Below are 24821 nucleotides of genomic sequence, written 5' to 3'. Positions count from 1 at the left end.
TAGGGTTATCTTCCACATCCTCCAACAGATTTTACAAATTCAATTGCTGAAGGATGCTTTTTGTGGCAAAACAGGACTTTCTTATGTAACACACTGCTTTTCCCTTCCTCTTGTGTTTACTTTTTTATTCTTTGCCCAATAGGCCAACTAATTTCGGGCAAATTGAAGTGGGTGGCCACAGAGACGTCTGCAGCAGGTCTGAATTTCGAATAAATATCTTTAAAGATTCAGACACACATACACAAGTTTAGCAAGCACTGTTAGGAGCTGGGATATATGAAGGGCTTTAAGGAACCTCTAGCTTAATGCGGAAGCTTTGAATAATGTAGGGGAGAAATGCTAAAACTAGAATTGAAGGTGTTTGCGGAAGGAATGGGTAGCGAGGTCTCATTATTTAGCTAATGATTAGATATTTTTCTTTTAATGAGTTTGGTTGTAATGCAAAGGGGGGGAAACAGCAATAGCTTGCAGGTTGAGCAGGATAAGAGAAAGAAAATCATGTTTTCAATGATGAGGAGAATGTAGGCATGATTACTTCAAAGAAAGGGACCCACAGAGAAGGGGGGCTGGGAATTGCTACAAGAGAGGATAACCAGAAGTGTGGTGTCAGAAGCAGGTGCAAGTGGATGGGGCTGGGGCACCAGCCTGACCCCGAGCTTCAGTCTCCCTTTTGAAGAGGAAGAGGCAATGTGGAAGATAATTCAAGATGGAGGAAGAAAGTTGAAGCAGCAGACATTGGATGGCCAATTAACGATATTGCTGGACTTCAAAGATAAGGAATCTGTAACATGCAAGTAAAAATATCAAGGGAACAAGAATCTGACAGAGCCTCAAACTTTGCCACGAAGGTTTTACCCCAAAATCCGTGAAGAAAAGGAGCAAGACCCAAGAATTTTATACCCACCCAAGATGTCTTTCATGTATAATGACATACATATTTTGAAACACGCATCGAACTCAGGGACTATAGTCCCAGATATACTGCATAAAAAAAAGCTAAGAAGCTATCGCAGAAGAGAAGGGAGTGAAAAGTGTGTTTAAAAGCAACAGATACATAAGGGAATGTCCCTTCCTTTTCACATTGTACGCAGGATCCATTAAAAGAGGTAAACCCAACTGTTTTTCCTGGCCCAGAAAAACACATGTGAAAAATTGTATTTCTTTGAAAAAGATGGGTTCCAAACCAATTTTAAAGTAAAATAGTGTTAAATAAACTCATTCTGGGGTCGGAGACTGCTGGCTGTATGACTAAAAGTAGGCTGCGATATTATGGAGTGAAGATGCACCGATGCTCTCTAATTTCCAACCTGACTCTTGGCAAGGGAATGAACAATGATAACAACATAACAGTTTGACTTAAATAACACTGTGCCCAAATTTGTCTTTTAAAAAAGAATTTTTAAACTGCCTAATCCCTTCTGTGTTTCAGGGAACTGCAGTCAAAAATAAATAAACATTTTGGGGCACCCGCGTGGCTCAGTCGGTGAAGCGTCCAACTTCAGCTCAGGTCATGATCTCACGGTTCGTGGGTTCAAGCCCCGTGTCGGGCTCTGTGCTGACAGCTCGGAGCCTGGAGCCTGCTTCGGATTCTGTGCCTCCCTCTTCCTCTGCTCCTCTCCTGCTCATGTTCTCAATTTCTCTCTCTCTCTCAAAATAAATAAACATTAAAAAATTTTAAATAAACATTGTTTTAAGACTGAACGAGGAGGTAAAGATACAAAAATGTGCTTACAGGGAAGCTTTTGTGGTGGGCAACATTGACCTCAAGAGCTGCACTGCATTTCCGGGGGCCCCGGTGGCCACACAAAGGAGCCACCCACTAGCCAGTGCTGGGGCAGCAAGGACCCGACCCGTCAGACTGTTTACTGGTGACGGTAGCAGCGACCCCACCAGACTCATCGCAGGTCTCAGCTGCAGTGAAACTGTGGCCGTGGCCCTAGTTCTGAACTCCTACCCACCCTTTTATTCGCCACCGTGGATCCTGGATATTCACAGTGCAAAATACACGCATATGCATATAACACAGAAGGAAAAGTCTAGAGTCTAAGTAGCATGCCGTTTCACTTAACACAACTTTCCGGGCGTATCTCCGTTATTGCCATGCTCTACAGACTGGATGACTTATCACCTGCACATGTCCCCCTTTCAGGCTCCTGACATTCCTCGCCCGGGGTGACATTTCTCTTTCTCACCAACGACTTCAGCTTTTGCAAGGCGTATTCCCCTTACAAAACTAAGCCAGAGGAGGAGCCAGCCGCGCAGGTGTAGCTGGAGAGAAACCCGTTTTGTACATTTGATGGGTCGTGGCTTCCTGCTGGTTCGTGGGTGCTGGGAACACCGACCATCTCTTTGAGAGCGAAGAGGGCTGGCTTGTGACTTGAGGCGAGTGAACTTGTTCCCTACCTAGCAATGAAGGGGAGGGGGTATCCTCCCATCTAATTCTGCGAATCCCTTCCTAAGGTGCTTTCCTACGGCTTTTCTCTCTTTTCTCACGATGATTCCCCCTCCAAAGAGCCATCCCTGAACAAGAACCTTGTACGTCATTAGCTGATGCACTGCCTAGTGGAATAAGCAAAAAAGTTAGCCTTCCCCCCCACCCGCCCCTGCCAAATAACTACATTTTTCATTGCTGTCTCTGTGTTTTATTATACACAAAAAAGAACGCACATTAGATGGTGCTCCAGAGCTCATTTCTACTAGCTAGACAGATCTCTTGCTATACTCCTTAGCCTCCCACTCAAATGCAAGGCCCTCCTTAGTGCATTTCCCCACCTTTCTCCTGCCATTTCACATCCTTACCGCATTCAGCTTCTTTTGTGTTGCCACATCAGTTGGTTACTTCTCTTAAAGCAATCACACAATCAGATGTAACAATTACAAATGACATGTTCTCCTTTTGTATCTTTCCTGTTCTCTCCCCTTTCCTATATTTGAATTTACCGAAAGAAACTAACAACCAGAGACGTTCACAGATGCAGTCATTCAGCAATCACTAAACAGAGTGCTTGCTTGTTCAGGTACTGTACTTGGCTTTGATCACACAGAGATGAAAGCAATAGATTCTGAACTCGAGAAGCTCAGAATCGAGGGGGAGAGAGAGACGTAAACATCACAAGGCATCGGTGTCAGTTCAGGCAAAAATAAACGGGCAAGTTTGGGGACCTCCTGGGATCCCATCCCAAATGGGTTGGGGGAGTAGGGAGGAACCATCCTAAGGAGGTAGGACTTGTTGTCGTTCCGAAGAGTGAGTAGTTGTCAAAGTGGGGGAGGGGTGGTGGAAAAAGACGTTCCAAGGAGACGAATAGCATGAGCCAAAGCAGAAAAGTAAAAACGCGGCCTGTGTGCGTGGAACACAAGGATTTCGGTGTCACACAAGCGTGAGATACAGAGGTGAGGCTTGAGAAGGGGCAGGGGGGGCCAGATCGCAGAGGGACACATATACCGCGTAACGGAGTTTAGGATCCATTCTGGAGGTGCTGGAAAGCCAGTGAAGGATGAAGTGTGGAACCGTATCGTTGGTTTAATGTTTTGGATCGATCACTCCATTGCCTTTGCGAAAGATGGATCTGAGAGAGAAAAATCCCAAAGGCGGGTAAAATGATCAGGCGGCCGGCCCAATAAGGAAAAAAAAAAATCGATTGGGTTTGGAGACATATTTTCCTTGGGAGATTACGCGGGAGGGAGGAGTCAAGGCTGCTCCCACGTTTTGTTGCCTAGGAGATATTCTCAACCTGGAGGAAATACAGGGAGCCAAAGAAGACGACGGTGTCAGCATGGGGGCCAGTTGGGTTTCCCTGTAGTCAACACCTAGTTGGCGGTTCCATCATTAGGGCCCCCGTGACTTAGCAAAGGGCTGAATTTCAGGAGAAAATTCGTGCTAGACAGATGTGTGACTCACCAGCACCCAGCAGGTGTTGGCACACAGGAGAATGGGCATCACTGCAGAGAGGCAACGAGAAAATAACACCGGGCTGGCACAGGAACAAGGCACACCGGCTGTAATGAGGAGAAATAGGCAAAGCGCCCTCCACAGAGATGCGTCAGGGGAAACCACCAGAAGGCAGAGATTGGAAGCAGCACGCCTGCGATCGCCACTAGCCCCATGGGAGCACAATTCTCAGAGCCACGCCCTCTATCCCTGACCTTCAGTCATCTCTCACCTCAGGGGACACGGCCAAGGGCAGGTGTTCTCGAGATGGCTCGAGCCGGCCCACCGCTGTGGACGGTTAAGCAGCTGTCTAGCAAAACTGATTACAATGGCTAGCCCGACCCTGTGTACATGTTAAGTTTTCTTCGGTCGGCGTTGCTATGAGGACGAATTGTTAGGCTCATGGCCTTGGATCTCCGCGAAGGCATTTCCCACAGAGGGTTTTCCATGAAAACCAGGCAAAGAGGCAATGGCAGAAAACCCGGGCTATAGAACAGGCATCTCTGTCTGTCTCCTAGTCTCTGTTTGCCTCTCCTTCCGTGGACTCCTCACGCTACTGTTCATTTTTTCTCTATTCTATTTTGACACAGATTTACAGATGCCGTCACACCTACTGATGTCTGGTGGTAAAAGTCATTTTCCCTGTTTCGGGCCTTTGCTGACCAGCATTCATAATGAACATTTGGATCTCCTTCGGTACCAAAGGATGCTGGGAGAAGTGCCCAATGATAGCCTGAGGACTCCCATCACGGTAGACTGGGTTTGGGTATCTTTTTTTAATTGTCAGATTTACAAACACGTTTGTGGTCACTGGGACGGTATTCTATCAACCTCAAACCCAGGGTTTTAAAACTCTGACATAAAGGCCAAGACCGTATGTCAGAAACTAGCTGGGCAAAGACTATTCCCTCTCTTCCTTACTCTGACAGGTGAGCAGCCTGGGTGAGTGCTGGGGACTGCGTTTGACTGTCCAGTAAGTATCCTGCTCGGTGGCTTTCTGTGGGTTGTGACAGCAGCCAGCCTGTAGCAGGAAGGGGGTGGGAAGCTTGTGTCTATGCTAGAAGCATAAGCAGTTTCTCAGAGTCCTTTGCTCCTATATTTAAATTTGCTTTCTTAATGCTTAGCACACCCTCCTGTTTCGAAAAAATGCATTCTCCAACTTCTTTATTTAGTTTGTAGACTTACCGTTCTCACTGCCGGGAATTGGCCGGGTCAGGGGTGCAGGGGGCAGAGGGGGGGGGAAGGTAACTGACTTCTCAGTAACCTACTTCCTGCCACCCTGTCACCACAGGGGGTCCCTCTCAGGCTGGGAAGGTGACAACTCTGAATGGCCATCGTGTGCCTCCTGATGCAGAAAGACAGAAAAATCTATATGAAAAGTAAATGTACCTTGTGTCCCAAGGGAGAGAGGACACTCTCAAATGTGTTGATATTTTTTTCCCCCTTGGTTGGCTAACGTCCTCCCGTGTTGAGGAGAAGAAATGTCAATCCCTCTGGTTTCCCTTGCTAGATCAGCAAAGAACAGCAAGGTGTCCCAGCGGGGTCCGCTCGCTCCTCAAGCCCCGACCGTGTAGACTCATCCCCAGACACACACCAGAGCCAGTCCTGCCACAGGGCTTGGAACACGGAGGTGTTCCAAGCAGAGACTAAATCATGATCATGCCCTCTGCCACACACACACACACATACACACACACATCTCCCTACTCCCACCCCAAATCCCAACCGTCTTCCAAACGAGGGAAGCCCAAATTAAATTACCAGGTCCAAAAAGTACGTTTCAGCTTGTAATACCAGCAACAACAGGACCCCAGCATCCGGTGTCCAGTATAGGACAGGGGAGAGGTCTCTCGCTCCATCATGAATTCAGCCACAAGTCCCAGGAATGACTTAAGAAATGCTGGGAACAAAATATACAGAAGAAAGACCAGTAACAAAAACACAACGGAATACAGTTCTCCACAAAGATTTAAGAGCATGAGTATTCTTTTCCTTTTTAAAAAAATTTTTTAATGTTTGTTTATTTTGAGGGACAGAGGGACAGAGTGTGAGCGGGGAAGGTGCAGAGAGAGAGGGAGACATGGAATCTGAAGCAGGTTCCGGGCTCCGAGCTGTCAGCACAGAGCCCGACACGGGGCTCGAACTCATGAACCGTGTAGACCTTGACCTGAGCCGAAGTCGGACACTTAACCGACTGAGCCCCCCGGGCATTACATGGATATCCTTTTCAATTGTGAAATTGGAACTGTGGCCCTGTTTTGAAGACCATGTTCCTCGCCTGGCACAAGAAGGCATGCGAGGTGATGGTCAAGCATGATGAAGGCCCCTGTGTGAGTGTCCCATCAGAGGAAGCGAGACTCCAACAGCAGGAACCACAGAAGAACACCCAGAAGTGGAGCGGAAGCACGAGAGAGTTAGAGCCGACCATCAGGTGCTCAAGCAACAAGTGTCACTTCTGCGGAACGAGGATGAGTCCAGTGCCGTGTGACGCCGGGGGGGGGGGGGGGGGGTAGAAAGTGGGAACCGGGAATTGGAAGAGATGTAGGAGGTGACGAGAGAAAAGGCTGTGAGTTGTGAGCAAGGACTCTGGCTGGAGACACGTTGAAAAGGCAGAGACATTGCTGAAGATCCACAAACACACAGGGAAGAGCGTCAGGCAAGAGGGAGCTGATGGGAGGGTGCAAAGGAGCAGCAGCGTGGGTGAAAATGAGGACAGGGACTCGGGAGAGACACCAGAAAGGTAAGGGTCTGCATGGCAGGCAGGCAGGAGTTGGAGGGAAATACATAGAGAGACAATTGAAGAGGAACTTCCCGCTTTACGGAAGTCAAGTCCCGGGAACCTGGTTAATGAGTTAGCAGCGGGTAATAGTTAACGCATTGTAACACTGCCTTTTATTTTTTTTTTAATTTTTTTTTTAAGGTTTATTCATTTTTCAGAGACAGAGAGAGACAGAGCGTGAGGGGGGAAGGGCAGAGAGAGAGGGAGACACAGAATCCGAAGCAGACTCCAGGCTCCCAGCAGTCAGCACAGAGCCCGACGCGGGGCTCGAACTGACAGACCCGGAGATCATGACCTGAATTGAAGGCGGACGCTTAACTGACTGAGCCACACAGGCACCCCAGGAACACTGCCTTTTAAAAAAACAAAAACAAAAACAAAAACCTAAGATGCAACAGGAACTAGCCAAAAAAAAAAAAAAAAAAATGTACACTCAAATTATTGACAGTGACCAGAAAAAAAGGCAGCAATGGGAAATAAGAGATCTTCTCTTGCTCCAAGATTTTGTGACCTGAATGTCACACAGCTCCCCAAGTCTACTGCTGTCCCTTCGTTTCTGTTAGTCATCAGTAAAGTGACTTGAACAGATGTAAGGCTACGTCCTAAGAGGCAACGAGGCCATAATATAATATAGCCCACTTGTACTTTATTTTTCTCCTCCACAGCTTCTGAACACAGAGAGAGGTTTTTTGAGCTAAGCCGATTTACCTAGATGCGTCCTTCCGGTGACATTATCCGTGGGCCCCCAGTTCCACCTGCTATATTACCCACCCTCCCAACCCTTATTCTAGTCCGAGGTCCCAGAAGGCAAGAGTAAGAGGGAGACAAGGAAGTCATAGGAGGAAACACTCCCAGCTCTGACGCCTGTCGCTAGAGGGCACTTCCGGAGACCAGGATATCACTGGGGAAAAAAATGGCAGGATTCCAGGAAATGGGTGATGATGGTCTGTGTGAGTGTGGAGGATGGGGCAGAGAGAAATTGACAAGCTGAGAAATATTTAGGGGATAAGTATAAGGACTAACTGGTTTGGGATAAGAAAGAGGAAATAAGAGGTCGATGGCTTGAGCCTCCCTGATGAATATGGTGCTTGTTACTGACCTGGGAACAAGGAGGCGGAGGCTGTGGATTGAGATGATTCCATTCAGAACACACTCAATATGGCGGGGGCAGAGGAGGGAGACATCCAAATGGGATGACCCAGTAGGCAATTGAATGTATGCATCTTACGCTCAGGAGCAGGTCGTCGCTGGAAATACAAATTTGGGAGTTAGCAGGATTCGGGTTTAAGCTGTGAGATTAGGCGCGAACTTCCAGAGGGACCATAGGGAATCCATAAAATAGAAACCCCAACCTTTAAAGGACTGATAGAAAAAGAAGCCTAGGGAAACATAAAAGTGGGGTAAGAGAAGTAGAAAAAATGTAGGGGTCCCTGGGTGGCCCAGTCGGTTAAGCATCCAGCTCTTGGTTTCGGCTCAGGTTATCATCTCACGGTTCATGGGTTCAAGCCCTGTGTCGCGCTCTGTGCTGACAGTGCATAGCCTGCTTTGGATTCTATCTCTCCTTCTTTCTCGTTGCCCCTCCCCTGCTGTCTCTCTCTCTCTCTCTCTCTCTCAAAATAAACGAACGTTTTTAAAAAGCAAAAATTAAAAAAAACTAGAAGAAATGGCTGGAATGAAAACTGAGGTAATAATGTATTTCAAGAGGTCTGAAATGTCAGCAAGGTCCACAGAAGACTAGTCTGGGGAATCTCCCTAAATTCTCCATGTAAAAGAAACTAAACAGCAAAACCAAAACATATGGGAACATTCAGAAGAACTCTCAGGGACAAGACATCTTTACAAACTCCAAAATACCAGGGAGCAACAGCAAACCATCAACCGTGACAAAACACAAAACCTGTGTGATTCCAGCCTCCATGCGGGAGAACACAGATGGAAGCCACAGGGCACCCGACGGACCGGAGAACAGGAGGACCCCAAAATAGCCGCCAGGAACTCACTGGAAGGTAGAGTGGGCCAATTCGAGATGAGCAGCTGAACCGGGCAAGGGTTTCTTTGCTCTGAATCTCTTTATTTCTTTTTCTTTTTTTTAATTTTTAAAATGTTTTTAATGTTTTTATTTATTTTTGAGACAGAGAGAGACAGAGCATGAGCAGGGGAGAGGCAGAGAGAGAGAGAGGGAGACACAGAGTCCGAAGCAGGCTCCAGGCTCTGAGCTGTCAGCACAGAGCCTGACGTGGGGCTCGAACTCATGAGCTGTGAGATCATGACCTGAGCTGAAGTCGGACGCTTAACAGACTGAACCACCCAGCTGCCCCTGAATCTCTTTATTTCTAACGGGAAGGCATCCGCAGTAAGAAGGTCTCAAGCAGTTGGAGGGGCTTCTGTGCTCTGAACTCTTAAAACGGAATTTTGGGGCTTCTCATGGGACAGGCCCCACACTGGAGAAGGGAACCCAAAATTGAGCATATGAGTATTGAAGATGGGCCAAGGTGATATAATAAACAGATAATACCAAAGAAGAAAAAATAACACCAAAAGCAAGGGAATAGAACAAATACCCAAAACTAAAATTCAAGAGACTGTTTCTAAATTAAAAAAAAAAAAAAAAAAGATTTGAGACTACATATTGAAATAGCACAAGGGCACACAGACCTAAAACAAACAACGGTAAGACATCGTCTAGAAAAACGCTGAACTTAAAGAGATTTATAGAGAAAGAAAATTAGATAATCACCCAACTTTTTGACCCCACAGCTTTGTACCAGATGAATATAAAGTGAAACACTTTAGGTATGCAAAGACGGTGATTATGAACTAAGGATTTTATATTCAGCAAAACAGACCATCAAGTACAAAGGTAAAGTTGTTATCACTAAGAAAGAACAACAGTGTTCCTATAATCCCTTCCAAAAGAATCTACTGGAGAGCAAGCTTTGAGCAATCAAACGACTAAAGAAAAATGACATGAAGCCTGGTGCTAAGCCATAAATCTATAGCAATGTGTCAAACCACAGCTAAGGGAGTTCAAAGGGAGAGAGTTTAGTCTGTAACAGCTTCACGATCTGACAATGTAGATATGGTACAGTCATTACGTTGTGGTGCATAAAGGGATTAGGACACGCAAACACTATTTTTAAATTACTCTAGTTATTGTGGGGTGCCTGAGTGGCTCGGTCGGTTAGGGATCTGACTCCATGTTGGCTCGAGTCATGATCGCATAATTCAAGAGATCGAACCTCATGTCAGGCTCTGTGCTGAGAGCACAGAGCCTACTTGGGATTCTCTCTCTGCCCCTGCCCTGCTCATTCTCTCTCTCTCTCTCGAAATAAATACATAAACTTCATAAAGAAATAAATTTAGTTATTGTAGTTGATGGTAGTAGCATTAGGATTATTATTCTGAGAATATTGTGTGTGTGCGATGTGGGGGTAGTGGGGTTTCTGAATCTTGGTACTGTTACCATTTGGGACCAAATAACTATTTATTGTGACAACCAGTTCCGCGCATTTAAGACAGTTAGCAGCGTTCCTGGCTCCTAGATACCATTAGCACCAAAATCCCCTCACTCCAATTGTGACAACCCAAAATGTCTCCAGACATTGCTAAATGTCCCCTGAAGGAGGAAAGTCACCCCTGGTTGAGAACAGCTTGGATAAAGCAAATGAAAAATCATAGGAGATGCTCATTCTAATTTATCCCCTGAGTCCTTTTCTTGGTATAGGGGAAAGGAAATACAGGATACATTACATTCAGGGAGGAGGGAGAGGAGAAAGAGAGAGACAGAGAGAGAGAGAGAGAGAGAGAGAGAATATGCCACATTCCGGTTTTTGTCTCAAAATATTATTTCCCATTAAGAGAAACCAGAGCTTCTTGGAAAAATGGCTGGCTCTACATGTAGGACAGGAAACGTACACGATGATTCTGGAACCCCTTGACATATCAGGTATCAAGGAAGAAATTAAAAGACAAGTAGGGTCACATCAAAAAGATTCAAGATCAAACTTGACAAGTTAGATCTCTGGCCAAAGTCCAAGCAATTCATCTTCAACAAAGATAAGCTTTGCCATTGACTGGAAACCATTAATTATGTTTAAATGTATGAATTGTACAATCATTGGTGATTTTCAGAAGATGCTAAGGGACCAAGTAATTTTCTTGAAAACTTACAAAGAACATGAATCAATACTTTATCCAGCCTTTCCTCAATTAGCCAAATAATAGGTGAGAGAAAGCGTCTGTATACTAAGTTTTCAAAAGTAAGTTCAAAAGAAACGATAGATTAGAATCGCATCATTTTGCAAACTCCCACCAGACATAAAGTGCCTCCTGGGAAAAGGACACACTACCACGTAGAGTCTTGCCAAAGCAATCAAACCTGACTCTGATCAAGCGTCGGGGCCCAGCTGCCCATTTACAAGAGATAGGACGGAGGAACATGCCGCCATGGGTATGGCCATCAGCAAAATTCAGATTGTGAAAAAACATGCAGCAACACAGCCAGTGTTTTCACAGTCAAATTGTGAAGGGAAGAAAAGGATGCAAAAGGCAACTAGGTGAAAAGAGACCTAAATGCTACATCGAATATTTTTTAAATGGGTGAGACTAAGCTATGATGTCTAAGCTATCATAGGGATGCACACACGAGTGACAAAACTGTGAAGTACAAGGAAATTAATTAATACAAATGTCAAGATGGAGGTTACCCGTGGAAGGAAGGGCATCTGAGTTGGCCGCGTAGTTTCTATTTCCTGGCCTGATGGATGTTAACCAGAGTGTTCACTATATAGTAATTCACTAAATTATACAACGATTCTCCATGATCTTGTGCAATCTGTTCCATTTTACAATGAAAAGATTAAAAGAGAGAAATAGAGACAGGCGCCTGGGTGGCTCAGTCGGTTGAGCGTCCGGCTTCGGCCCAGGTCATGATCTCACAGTTTGTGAGTTCAAGTCCTACATCGGGCTCTGTGCTGACAGCTCAGAGCCTGGAGCCTGCTTCAGATTCTGTGTCTCCCTTTCTCTCTGCTCCTCCCCCACTCATGCTCTGTCTGTCTCTCTCTCTCCTTCAAAATTAAATAAAAACGTTAAAAAAAATTTTTTAAGCAAGAAATATAGAGAGAGGCATAGGTCTCAAAAATGAGTATTTCTAAACCCTCTCAACTTCATGACAGGGAGGTCAATTTTTGCCTTCATATTGAGGCAGTTTCGGTGACGTGGGAGAGAGAACAGAGGGGAGGGTGAGGAGGGAGTGGGGGGTAGGAAATGGGAGACGCAAGCACGGACAACCCTATCAAGAAACACAGCTCTGAAGGAGAAACAAGAGACACAGTAACAGAGAGAGGGGTCCTCCTAGAAACGAGAGGGAGGTACGTTGAAGTGATGGTGGAGAGCAGTCAGCAGAGAGAGAGAGATTGACAAGACAGCTGAGAGATCGCCAGAGACCAAATCTTGAAGATCTGAGTATCAAAACAAATTATGATAAAGAAAGAGAACTCGTTTTTTAAAAGTCTCTAAGTCTATAGTAATTTAATTGATGGATGGATTAATTGATTGATTAAAGAGGAGAAAGGAAAACTCTTCCTTTCAGTAAAATATCAATTACTAAACATGAAGGAATGATATAGCTGGGAAATAGGAAGTCTTCTACAGGATGGGAATTATAGGATGCTGGACTTCATGAGTGAAATATTGCGAAAGAACAGGATATTAACACAATCTCAAGTTATCTCTCCACAAATAACTTATTATTTACAAGGGAAAAAATAATACCTTTGTCATAGGGAAGTATGACAGACAACTTCACTAAGTTAATTTTACCAATATTGGGACAACATGACCTCATGTACCTCCTGATACAATGCACCGAAGAAGACACAGCATCGTGTGTGTTATATTCCTGCCAAATATGAATGGCCTGAATTCTAATTGTGAGAAAATAACAAACAACATTTTACAAATTAATGGGTGTTTATGTTACAAAATCGTCAAGGTCACGGGAGACAAAAAAAATGGGTGAGGAACTATTCTAGATTAAGGAGACTAAAGAGATACGACAACTAATTGCGAGGTTCATCTGGGCTTGGATCCCAGAATGGGAAAGGAAAATAGCTACAAGGGACATTATTAGGGAAATTGCTGGAATATGAACACGGACCACGGATTCAATCACAGTATTGTTGTCAATGTTAAACTTCATGGTTTCGATCACCGCACTACACTTACATCAGACAGCGTCACAGTTCTTGGAAAATACAACCTGCACCACTTAGGAGGTAAGGAGTTGGCTTTCTTTCCAATGCATCTGAAATTATTCCTTATGAACTGAGACAGAGAGAGACAGAGGAGCAGATGGGGCAGAATGTAAACAAGGGGTGAATCTGGATACAGAGTACACGGATTTTCTTGTGCTATTCTTGCAACGTTTCTGCAAGTTTGAAATTACATCAAAATAGAAGTTAGAGGGGAGAGGAGGGACGATTGATGGATTGAGGGGAAAAAGTCTTTAGATAACTCTCATCCACTTTTGCAAATTGATGAAGGAAGGAGCAAGAGTGAGCCCGGAGCAGAGCATGTTAGTGAATCTTTGGGTTTGCAAAGAAAGGTTTTAGGCTGACTGTGTGAGAGCACGAGCCCAGTCTTGCACAGTGGGGGAGAGAGACTGAGAGAAGGACAGGCAGAGAACACATAATGGGGGAAGGTCCCACCTTCGGGCACCTATTCTCCTCTACTGCCCAAACTAGGATGCCTGGTCCTGGTCCTGCTTATGATTTTCCCCTAAGCCAGTTTTCACAAGACGAGCTTTTGGGCTATTTTTAAACAAAGGCATAAAATGCGTTCTACCTGTAAATTGTTCACACAAGCGTCTGCCTTAGTCATCGCTCAAATTTAAAAGCTATTTGTGGAAAGATGAAATCCTGCAACAAATAGTGAAATAGTCAAGTTATAAACCCGTCTCTGTAAGTACAGAACAGCATTACTTTCATGGTTTTCTGTTAAAATGCCCCGACGAGATCAATCGTCAAGATAGATGCAATGCACTTCCATTGAAAAAGTGGGGTTTTCTTCCTTTTACGGCTCGTAATGTTCACCATTGTCTCTCTTCAGCTTGTTAGAGCCAAGAGTTGGTCAACTGAAAGATGCACCATAAAGACTTAAAAATAAATAAAAATTTGACCTCCGGAGACATCTTACTCTTATAATGGTAATACTATTCAGGTATAAAGTTTAAATATAGTGTTCTTTACACATGTACGAATATAAGGCCATTAGAAAAGTTCTTTTTTTTTTTAATAAATGAAAGTTTACGCATTCGAATGAACAAAAAACCTTTTTGTATAATTTTGGATGTTGGCAAATCGAGGGAATGGCTGAATCTCTCTTCTACGAGTCCCTCTTATTTTCAATCCTCTGATAAGATTACTCAGAAAGCTTGACAAATGAGATCTACTGCCAGAAACAAGAAGCTGGCCCCACACAGCTGGACCTTGGGCTCCCCAGAGATGGTACAGTGCCAGACCGCGAGGAAGAGGCTCTAATCTATTGTGTACAACGCAGGTGGAGAGATGGGTCTCATGTACAGTTCGTTGTAACCACCGGGAATGGGCTTGAAGGAAGGAAATTGATATGATATTTACTCAAACACCAAAATCGAACATAAATTGCACACAACAGGTACAAGCTAATGTGTCAGATATGCTATGAGAGTACATTTGATGTACAACCCTATAATTGGATCACATCTAAGAGCCAACCATACGTTTTATAGATCGTTCTTTCTAGAAGTCGTCTAAAAAGCAATTGTCTAGCAAATACTGCGACGTTTTACTCCTTTGTTGTGTAGGCAGTATTATGTTCAAGATCCCGTGTTAGAAACTGAGGATCAAGAAAAGAGTGGAATAGTCCTTACCCCAAAAAGCTCACAGCCTAGAATGAGGTGTTTGTTACCTTCATTGTTGTTGTCGCCGCCATTTCGTCGCAGTGGATATACACAATAAAAACATGGCCCTAGCATTTACGGGAATATCAGAGAGGGAAACATGAGCAGACTGTTAACTCAATCTTCTGCCGTAGGAGTACTGGAAGACAAAACAGACTTACACGGGGAGAGGAGAGTGGGTGAACAGAAGGAAGAGCATATACAAGGGCAAAGAGGCCTTCAGAAACCAGAACTTTCATCTTCTTAGGGGGGAGAATGCTTGCAGAGATGCAGTGATGTAGGGCAGTGGCCGAAAGCAAAAATCTGGGACGCTATATCTTGCGCTAGAGAGTCTGGACTCCTTAGTAAGAATCCTGAAGAAAGAATCTCCAAAGATCGCTATTGCTAGGTAGAGTCCAATTCTTCCCATTTTGAAGGTTTTAGACTGACTTCTCACCTTAAGACTAAGGTAGAAGATTCTTGGAGGAAGCACATTTTAAATGACCTAAGTTTACAGTTACAGGCAATGTATAAAAGACAGATTGACCCAGCAAAGATAATCTGCTATGGAATGTTAGCATGCAAAATATTTATCTCAACCACTTACTGAAGCGCTCCAAACGTGGCTTCTTCTCTTTCTTAAAATTGTTAGTATGGGGGCGCCTGGGTGGCTCAGTCAGTTGAGCGTCCGACTTCGGCTCAGGTCATGATCTCGAGGTCCGTGGGTTCGAGCCCTGTGTCGGGCTCTGTGCTGACGGCTCAGAGCCCGGAGCCTGTTTCAGATTCTGTGTCTCCCTCTCTCTGACCCTCCCCTGTTCATGCTCTCTCTCTCTGTCTCAAAAATAAAAAATAAATAAACATTAGAAAAAATATTTTAAAAAATTGTTAGTATGATCACCCTTTCTGGTTTTTTATTTTTTATTCTTTTAAAGCGTGTTTATTTATTTTGAGAGAGAGAGAGTGCGCATGCGTGAGCAAACAGGGAAGAGGCAGAGAGAGAGAGGGAAAGAGAGAGAGAGAGAGAGAGAGAGAGAGAGAATCCCAAGCAGGCTTGTAATATCAGGGCGGGCCCCAATACGGGGCTCAAACAGGAACTGTGAGCTCAAGACCTGGGCCAATTTCAAGAGCTGGACATTTAAACTGACTGAGCCATCCAGGCACCCCTCCCTTTCTGGATTTTTAAACTTTTTGTTTGTTTGTTTTTCTGTTTTTCCGTTGACGTACTAACTGTCATGTTTCTGAACAGTGTCTTTCGGGATCAAACTCAAGTGGTCTCTCTCCAGGTACCAGGGGATAATTTCCCAGAAGGGTGGTGTAGAGAGACTTACATAGATCGAATCAATGCCAGCGAGCACGGTAAAACACTGACATCAAGTCCCGCGAGACACCTAGGGAATCAGGAGAAACTGACATGTTTCAATTATACATGAATCTCTTGGCCTCTCCTTGGTGGTGGCCCCAGTAATGTTTGAAGTTTGGTTTTATCTTAGGCTCATGATTCCCTGAGAAAGAACCTCTGGCTGATTATAGTTTTCTCAGCATCCAAAAGACTATACTAGTTTCTACTCAAAAGCTGGTAGTAAAAACTTTGCAAAGCTTCTCTGATATGGATTCTGTGCCCCCACTTGTTGAATCTTCAGCTCCCCCAAAGAGTCACTGTAGTGAATTTGATTTCCTATACTTGAAAAGAAAATGTTTTTAACTAGGTTCCTCGACCAGCATGGGGCTTGAACGCCCATCCCTGAGATCAAGACCTGAGCTGAGATTAAGAGTTGGTCACTTAACCGAGTGGGCCACCCAGGGGCCACTTATACACTTGAAATTTTTTAATTAAAAAAAAAATGTGTTTATATATCTTTTAATCTTTTTACCCTTATTTCTTTTTGAGAGACAGAGAGAGACAGAGCACAAGGGGGGAGGGGCAGAAAGAGGGAGACACAGAATCCGAGGCAAGCTCCAGGCTCCCAGCTGTCAGCACAGAGCCCGACGCGAGGCTCCAACTCACGAACCGCGAGATCATGACCTGCGCGAAAGTCCGACGTTTAACCGACTGGGCCACCCAGGCGCCCCCCAAATTTTGTAAAATTCAGGTGCTTTTAAAGTACTTGAAATTTGTGCGAGAAACAACATCTGCAATGGCTCTCGGGATGAAGAGTGTGCAGAAAACTTCAGGAGACCATGCGGCTCCCTCTGATACATCTGAGAGGCGAGGTTCAAGCAGGAGGTGGTTTTGTTTGGCAGTGGGAATGAAGGGCGTAAAAAGCACTTACGAAGAGGGAAAATTGACAGGACTTAGTGACTGGCCGGATCTCGCTGGATAGAGAACATACAGGGGTTTAGGATGACAACTGGCTTTCTGGATGAGATTCCCTGTATGACGATGTGCTATTTCCAAAAAAAAAAAAAAAAAAAAAAAAAGAATACAGGAGAAGGAATGATTAGGGCATGCAAAACGATAACAGCTGACCTTTATTCAATGCACGATGCCAAACTCTTTGCATTGTGTTATGTCAAAGGGCATGATGAGTTTGAGAGGTCTATGCTGTCCAGGGGAACATCCTCACCAGCAGCTCCAAGGGGACATATGAGTCTGCAGCTCAGAAGAGCTGGTTGCTTTGGAGATCCCAGTTCGAGAATCATGATAATGACAATAACAGCTAACGTTGATTGAGCGTTTATCACGTGCTAGGTGGTGTGCCAAGCATCGCATAGGTGTTACCCGTGTAATTCTCGCAACGTCCACGTGAGATAGGAGCTATCATTAATTTGTTTCGCAAAAGGGAGCCAACAAGAGACATTAGTTGACTTCCCCAAGGTCACAGAGCCAGTGAACGGCTGAGCCAGCATCTGAATCAGGAACCACAGTCCTAATTCCTAAACCTTGAGGTTGAAGACCCAAACGTTGCGGAAGGGAGAGCCCTGAGCCACACTGGGCTCCTTTGACAGGAGACTCACTCTCGTGCATTTTCAACTCTGTGGTGGTGTTCTACAATTCAGGGAACAAACGGGCATATCCCAGAGGGAATGTAGACTAAAAAAACAAAAACAAAAACCTGGTTCAAAATTCTCCTTTGTGTGATTTTAGGCAAATAACTCTATCTCTGTGAGCTTCCTTTTTTTTTTTTCTTTTTTCCAATCGGTCAAAATTGTATAATACCACCCAAAAGGACTTCTCTGAGAATGAAAAGAAATGGGTTTATCTGAAAGTGAATAGGCACCACAAGTCTATCATACATTCAACTCTCTTCAATTTGCTGTAGCCTATTCACTTCTAAAAGTAGCCACCCTTGGGGCGCCTGGGTGGCTCAGGCGGTTGAGCGTCCGACTTCGGCTCAGGGCATGATCTCACGGTCCATGAGTTCAAGCCCTGCATTGGGCTCTGTGCTGACAGCTCAGAGCCTGGAGCCCGCTTCGGATTCTGTGTCTCCCTCTCTCTCTGCCCCTCCCCTGCTCATGCTCTGTCTCTCTCTCTGTGTGTCAAAAATAAATGAAAACATAAAAAAATTTTTTTTAATTTTTTTAAATAAAAGTAGCCACCCTCACAAAATGCCAGTGAATAGCCAAGGCCAGAGGTAGGGGAGAGATATTGCAGAATGGACTTCCTTGACGTCTTCTTTGGAAAATGAACGTACGCAAGTGAGAAAACCAACAATGCTTTTGTTCTACCCTATTTCAAGAATTGGAGTGAGCAGCTAATTATGCCTGTGTTCTAAGCTAAAGAGAATTACAGGAGATTCCGACTTCTCAGGCCAGTATTTTGGGTCCTTAAGCTGACGTAATAATTTTTTTTAATGTCGTATCAGATACTAAGCCACCCGCAGCTGTTTTAGCTTCTTATATCATGGGGGGGTATTCTTGCTGTCATTCCATTTTTAAAACCCCGAGCTTCATGACTTTACGGATTTTTCTCGGCTTTCAGCACAATTTTATCGTATCTTCAAAATAAAATATTTTCTGTAGATGCACAACTCTAATTGTTTTCATTGAACAAATGTTTAAGCTTCCCAAGGACGGAGAGACTGTCTTTCAATTCTCTCATACCATCTGTAGGTACCCAAGATAGTTCGGAGATCTTAACAAGCAGCGATTGAGCACAAGACATTCTATAAAGCGTAAGAATCGTTCTGCTGTTTGGTCACTTTTAAGATTATGGCAATGCTTTCATTATTACTGTCTCTGGGCATTCTGAAAAGTCTTACTATGATCCATGCATAACACGTTCTGTGATACTTAGGAACTCCTAAGCTTTTTGAGATCTTTTACATCACTGGAGCTAGCTTGCCAATGAATAAGCTAGATGCTTGAGGAAATTTGCAGAACTATTTAAAAAATACATGGTTTAAGTCTTTCTCCCTTCTCGGAGTCAGGCATAATCCCTCTGATTAAATTATAACCCAACATAAGTAGTACTTTAGACTCAGTCAATACTTCCTTCTCCTCAACTTGATTTCCAAGGCAGAGGCATAAAATTCCCATCATACTCTATAATTTAGGTATTAATCTTTGACTCATCCTTGACATTCCACTTACACCTACACAGTCTTTCAGTCTTACAAAATGCCACTGTTCCAAGGTTTCGCAAATGGAGGCATACAGCTCTTTACTGCTAAAAGAAAACCCTCTCTCCTTCTCTTGACTTCTTGCTCCCGCCCTTCCCCCTAACTACTTCAGTGCAAGAAAAGTTTTGATCCTATTTCTGCTAACTTCAAAAGGTTGCTGTATAAGGTTTCGAAGTTAATTGGAACTCTTGGAAGTGAAGAGCTTAATAGAAACTCAAAGGTTTCCTAAAGAATATGCTATGTTTTATGCCATGGATGATACCTTCCGGCAACTACCGCCACACCATTTTTCTGCACAGCAACTAAGGCTTCTACTATTGATAGATTCCTAGCATTACGCTCTCATTGTAAAAACTATTACATTTGATTGAATTTAGATTTCTGCCTCCTCTTAAAGACTTCTTAGTACAATGATTCTTTTCCCTAGGTATACATTAGAAACACCTGGGGAGCTTTTAAAATACTCATGCCTGGGCCTTACCCCAGAACAAATAAATCCGACTCTCTAGAAGTAAAGTCCGAGCTTTGGTATATATTTTTTTTTAATTATGACTTTTTTTTTCCAATGCGAGGCCAGGGTTTAAACTACTGTTTTAGCAATTCAGGGGATACCTAAGTTGAGTTTGGCCAGCACTGCCCAATTATCTTCTAGGGATGACCCACGATCCGTGCAATGGTAAGACCCTGGTCAACTCGCACGTATGAAGCAGGAATTATACTTTAATGTGCTTGGATGTCACCTGTGAATCTAAGCAAAATGAAGATTCTGACTCAGTAGGTCTGGGGTGGGACCTGAGACTCAGCATTTCTAACCAGCTGCCAGGTACACACTGTGCTCTGGGGAACACCTCATTGCTTAGGTGACCGTGCCTGTTCTTACCATTTCGCCTTCCAAATAGGCTGGTTGAGAATCCGTATCTATTGGTGTGAACTCTCCCTTTTGACCCGAATTTCTTATTTCCTTTTCAACGTCCACTGTTGAGTGTTTTTGAGACCCTGGGAAGTCAAAGTGACTCCAACTAAATTTCACTGCGTGAAGTCAAGTCCTCATCATATTTTGCCTGGATTTTGTCCGTTGCCTCTTCACGAGATTCCCTGGCTCTCGTCTGGAGAATTAAACCAGAATAGGAGATCCTCCAATGTGTGGTTCCTGCTTACCTCTTTATCCTCCTCTGCCAGGATCTGACCCTGTCCTCTGGAGGAGCCCCTTCGTCTACTCATCCCTCTTGAAATAAGCGAGGCTTTTCCTAGCTTCCATGCCTTTCCTGGGCTTCCCCTTCTGCCTAAGACATTCTGCCCACTTTATCTTCCTGTGTAACTGCTACTCAGCTGTTAACTTAGGCCAAACAAACCTGCTCTTAAGCACTCGATAGGCCGAGATGAGTTGGTCAATTCCTCTCCTCCATGTCTGTATTAAAACACTATAACCTTTGGATTGCAATTATTTGTTTCATAACACTTTCCTTTACCAAGCTACAGCCCCCTCACCACTTCTGCCCTGGAAAAGGAACTCTGCTGTTCCTTCGTGGCTGTTGTTTTTAAGCACAAGTCCTTTTGAGTCGACTAAAAAAATTGCACAATGAATGGGTAACACTAAATTGTCGCTAATGTTGCCTTCTTTGACTCTGTAAAAGCGTTCAGGTTTTGTTTGCTTTAGACTTTCGTTCAATAAACATTATTTTTTTATTTGTTTAAGCTCAAATTGATTGCTTAGCTGCCCTAGAGAGCCCCAGAGTTAAGAGATGTCGAGTTGCCAAATAGAAAAAATAAATACTCATGTACTAGGATGAATTCAAATGCATAAATGGTGGTTCTTATGAGGTAATGCGCTCGCTTGTCTCTATACCTTCATTCCACAGTCAGTCCCAGATAAAAGTGTCATGTTCATCATCATAAAAGCAACTCAAGATCCTTCCAAAAAAAGGTAAGGCAGTTTCAAGGGTATTCTTATTGTAGCATGCTTTACATAGCTTTTCAGGCATTGCAGTTTGAAGAAAGCCAAATTTCCAAGCTAAATTCTATAAGTGGAAATCGGAGGCTATGGTTAAGTGAACAGAAATAGAATTGACAACCTAAATGCGTCAACATCCATGAAAAGTGACATCAGCAGATTTGGTGTGCTATTGCTTTTTTTTTTTTTTTAAGGTGAGTAGGTGTGTAAAACTTTTAAATGTTTAGAAAGTGTTCTTTTTGGCTTATTTTTCTTTATGTAATTTTTTTTTAACAAGAATGAGGTTCTTTACACGGATTAGAAGATATGTTAGCACCAACAGATGTAAACTCGTGTATGTGCCTAAAAACAAAGGACATCAAAAAAGACTATAGCCCTCTCTCCCAAAAAATGTAATTTGGGGATTACTGTAATAATCCCGAATAATTAGAAGAGGGCTCTGCACCTTGGATCTGATCATGAGTATCTGCCATGGAACATCATCACCACTTGCTTCTACATGAACCATTTGATGACAGTCTCCTTGCTGATATCTAAAGGACTTTTTTTTTTATTTTTTTTTCAACATTTATTTATTTTTGGGACAGAGAGAGACAGAGCATGAACGGGGGAGGGGCAGAGAGAGAGGGAGACACAGAATCGGAAACAGGCTCCAGGCTCCGAGCCATCAGCCCAGAGCCTGACGCGGGGCTCGAACTCACGGACCACGAGGTCATGACCTGGCTGAAGTCGGACGCTTAACCGACTCTGCCACCCAGGCGCCCCCAAAGGACTTTTAATGAAGGGTCTTTTTTAATGTTTATTTAATTTGAGAGAGAGAAACAGACAGACAGAATGCGAGCAGGGGAGGGGCAGAGAGAGAGGGAGACACAGAATCTGAAGCAGACTCCAGGCTCTGAGCTGTCAGCACAGAGCCCGACGTGGGGCTTGAACCACACACTGTGAGATCATGACCTGAGCCAAAGTCAGATGCTTAACCAACTGAGGCACCCAGGCACCCCTGTAATGAATTTTTTAAGAGGATAGAAGAACAGATAAATTTAAAGTTTCACGCACAAAAAAAGACGATTCTGCATGAGTTTGTTGACGTTATTACCTTTAAAATGACTTTAGGGGCGCCTGGGTGGCGCAGTCGGTTAAGCGTCCGACTTCAGCCAGGTCACAATCTCGCGGTCCGGGAGTTCGAGCCCCGCGTCAGGCTCTGGGCTGATGGCTCGGAGCCTGGAGCCTGTTTCCGATTCTGTGTCTCCCTCTCTCTCTGCCCCTCCCCTGTTCATGCTCTGTCTCTCTCTGTCCCAAAAATAAATAAACGTTGAAAAAATAAATAAATAAATAAATAAATAAATAAATAAATAAATAAAATGACTTTGTGAGCCCTGAAAAGGATAGGTAGAGTATTCTATCAGAATATTTTGCTTCTACTGGTGAATGGTAATCAGGAAAATTCTTGATACAACAATGTTAATCCCTCCATTCTCTTTGTGCCCTAAGTGCCATGTACATGTCTTTATTATAGAACATTCATGTTTATTATATTTTGAAACTATTTACTTCAGTAGACTGTGAATTCTTTGAATGCACGGATTTTATTTTTAATCCTTTCTGAATGTTTAGCACCTCGGCAGTTTTTGATGTTTTTGCAAACCAAAAGTAATTCAATACCAGCAATTTAATATTGTGTAATCTAACAATCGTTCAATATTTAATCAATGAATACTCAGCCAATTGCTTCACATTAATATTCCATCCAACAGTGTTGGACTTTTCAAAAGGAAAGTCAGCGTCTATTCTATGACTTTCATATTTTACCGTGGTTATGAAATGATAGGAAGTGTCGGGACACTTGGGTGGCTCAGTCGGTTAAGCGTTCAACGTTGGCTCAGGTCATGATCTCACGGCTTGTGAGTTCAAGCCCCATATCAGGCTCTCTGCTGACAGCTCAGAGCCCGGAGCCTGCTTTGGATTCTGTGTTTCCCTAGCTCTCCGCCCCTCCCCCACTCATTCTCTCTCTCTCTCTCTCTCTCTCTCTCTCTCTCTCTCTCCCCCCCATGATAAATAAACATTAATTTTTTTTTTAATTATAGGAAATGTCAATTAGTCAACTGTTGACTTGATGGTATGGGTAATTGCCCAGTTACTGTGGTAAATAATGGAGCCCTAATGGAGATCGAAAAAGACTTCTGTACCTCATGGTGTTCTGATAAATGAATTAAAGTTTTGTAGATCCTTTGAATATGAGAATGTTTGTTTCTAGAAACAGTCTTTCATTCAGTGTGTGCATGTTTATGTGCCATATATATATTACTCTATATATGTTTTTCTCAACATTTCTTAAGAGCAGACAAAAAAACCAAAATGGAAAAAATAACTCTGGAAAGTTTAAGCGAGCTTTTGGGGAAGATGCCTCCTTCTGAAGTCAACTTCAGAGAAATTCAAACCAACCAACAAGCTAAAGGATTCCAGAGTCAAAAAAAAATTGGAAAGAGCCATATTTCTCTTAATTGCACTGCCCAAGTTGATGATGTGAGAAATCCTTTATACCACTGAACAATATATTTCAACAACTGCTCATTCTGCGAAACAAGATAACCACATAAACATTCCAAAGGACCATTTTTACGTTTCAGTATGGATGTTTCTATCTCACTTAAATGGCATGTTGGCCTTGAAGCCATTATAATTTAACCTAACATCAAAATATACCTCCCTTGATACGTTTACTTCTTTTAAAACCAGTTTACCTCCAGTACTAGTATTCAAAGTGACTCGCTGTTATGAAAAATAATTAGAGCCAGAATTGCCGCTTGTCTGACGTAGAAGCCTCACAATGGGCTCTGCATGTTTACATGTAAGAAAGCTATGGTGTAACCCCTTTCGGAGCAATGAAAATGCCACTGAGCTGGGTTAAATCCTTAGAAGTCGTCTCCTAGGATATTAACTGGAAGGAATAAGGTAGAAAAATGGACATTAAAATCAATCAACTTTTCCTTCAATTAAAAAAAAAGATAGTAACTTTTTTTTTCTTCTGCACTGTTGGTGAGAATATAAAATGCTATGGTCGCTATGGAAAACCAATATGGCAGTTCCTCAGGAAAATTAAAGATGGAACACTGTATGATCCAGGAATTACTCTTCTGGGCGTCAGCCCTAAACAGTTCAAAGCAGAACTTAAAGAGTGATTTGTACACCTACATTCTTAACAGCGTTATCCACAATGCCAGAAGGTAGAAGCAACCCGTGGCTGGCCATTAGTCCATGAATGGATAAACAAAATGTGATATATCTGTAAGTGGAATGTTATTCAGCCTTAGAAAGGAAGAAAATTCTGATGGTTCCTATAACATGGATGAACTTGGAAAGGCATTTTGCTGAGTGAAATTAAACAGTCACAAAAACACAGATACAACACGATTCCACTTTTATAAGGTACCTAGAGTGGTTGAATTCATACGGGCAGAAAAGGATGGTTGCCCCATGGGGAGAGCAGGGAATGGGACGTTATTGTTTAGTGGGTACAGGGTTTCAATGCTACTAAATGAAGAGTTTTAAAGATAACTGGTGACGATGGCTTCGCAACAATGTAAGTGCACTTAATCCCGCTGAACTCTACGCTTTAAAATGGCAAGTTGGCAGGACATCTGGTGGCTCAGTTGGTTAAGTGCCTGACTTTGACTCAGGTTATGATC

The sequence above is a fragment of the Prionailurus bengalensis genome, chromosome B2 (assembly GCF_016509475.1).
Source record: "Prionailurus bengalensis isolate Pbe53 chromosome B2, Fcat_Pben_1.1_paternal_pri, whole genome shotgun sequence".
In the NCBI taxonomy this organism is placed as follows: domain Eukaryota; kingdom Metazoa; phylum Chordata; class Mammalia; order Carnivora; family Felidae; genus Prionailurus; species Prionailurus bengalensis.
Note: the sequence above shows the minus strand (reverse complement) of the source record.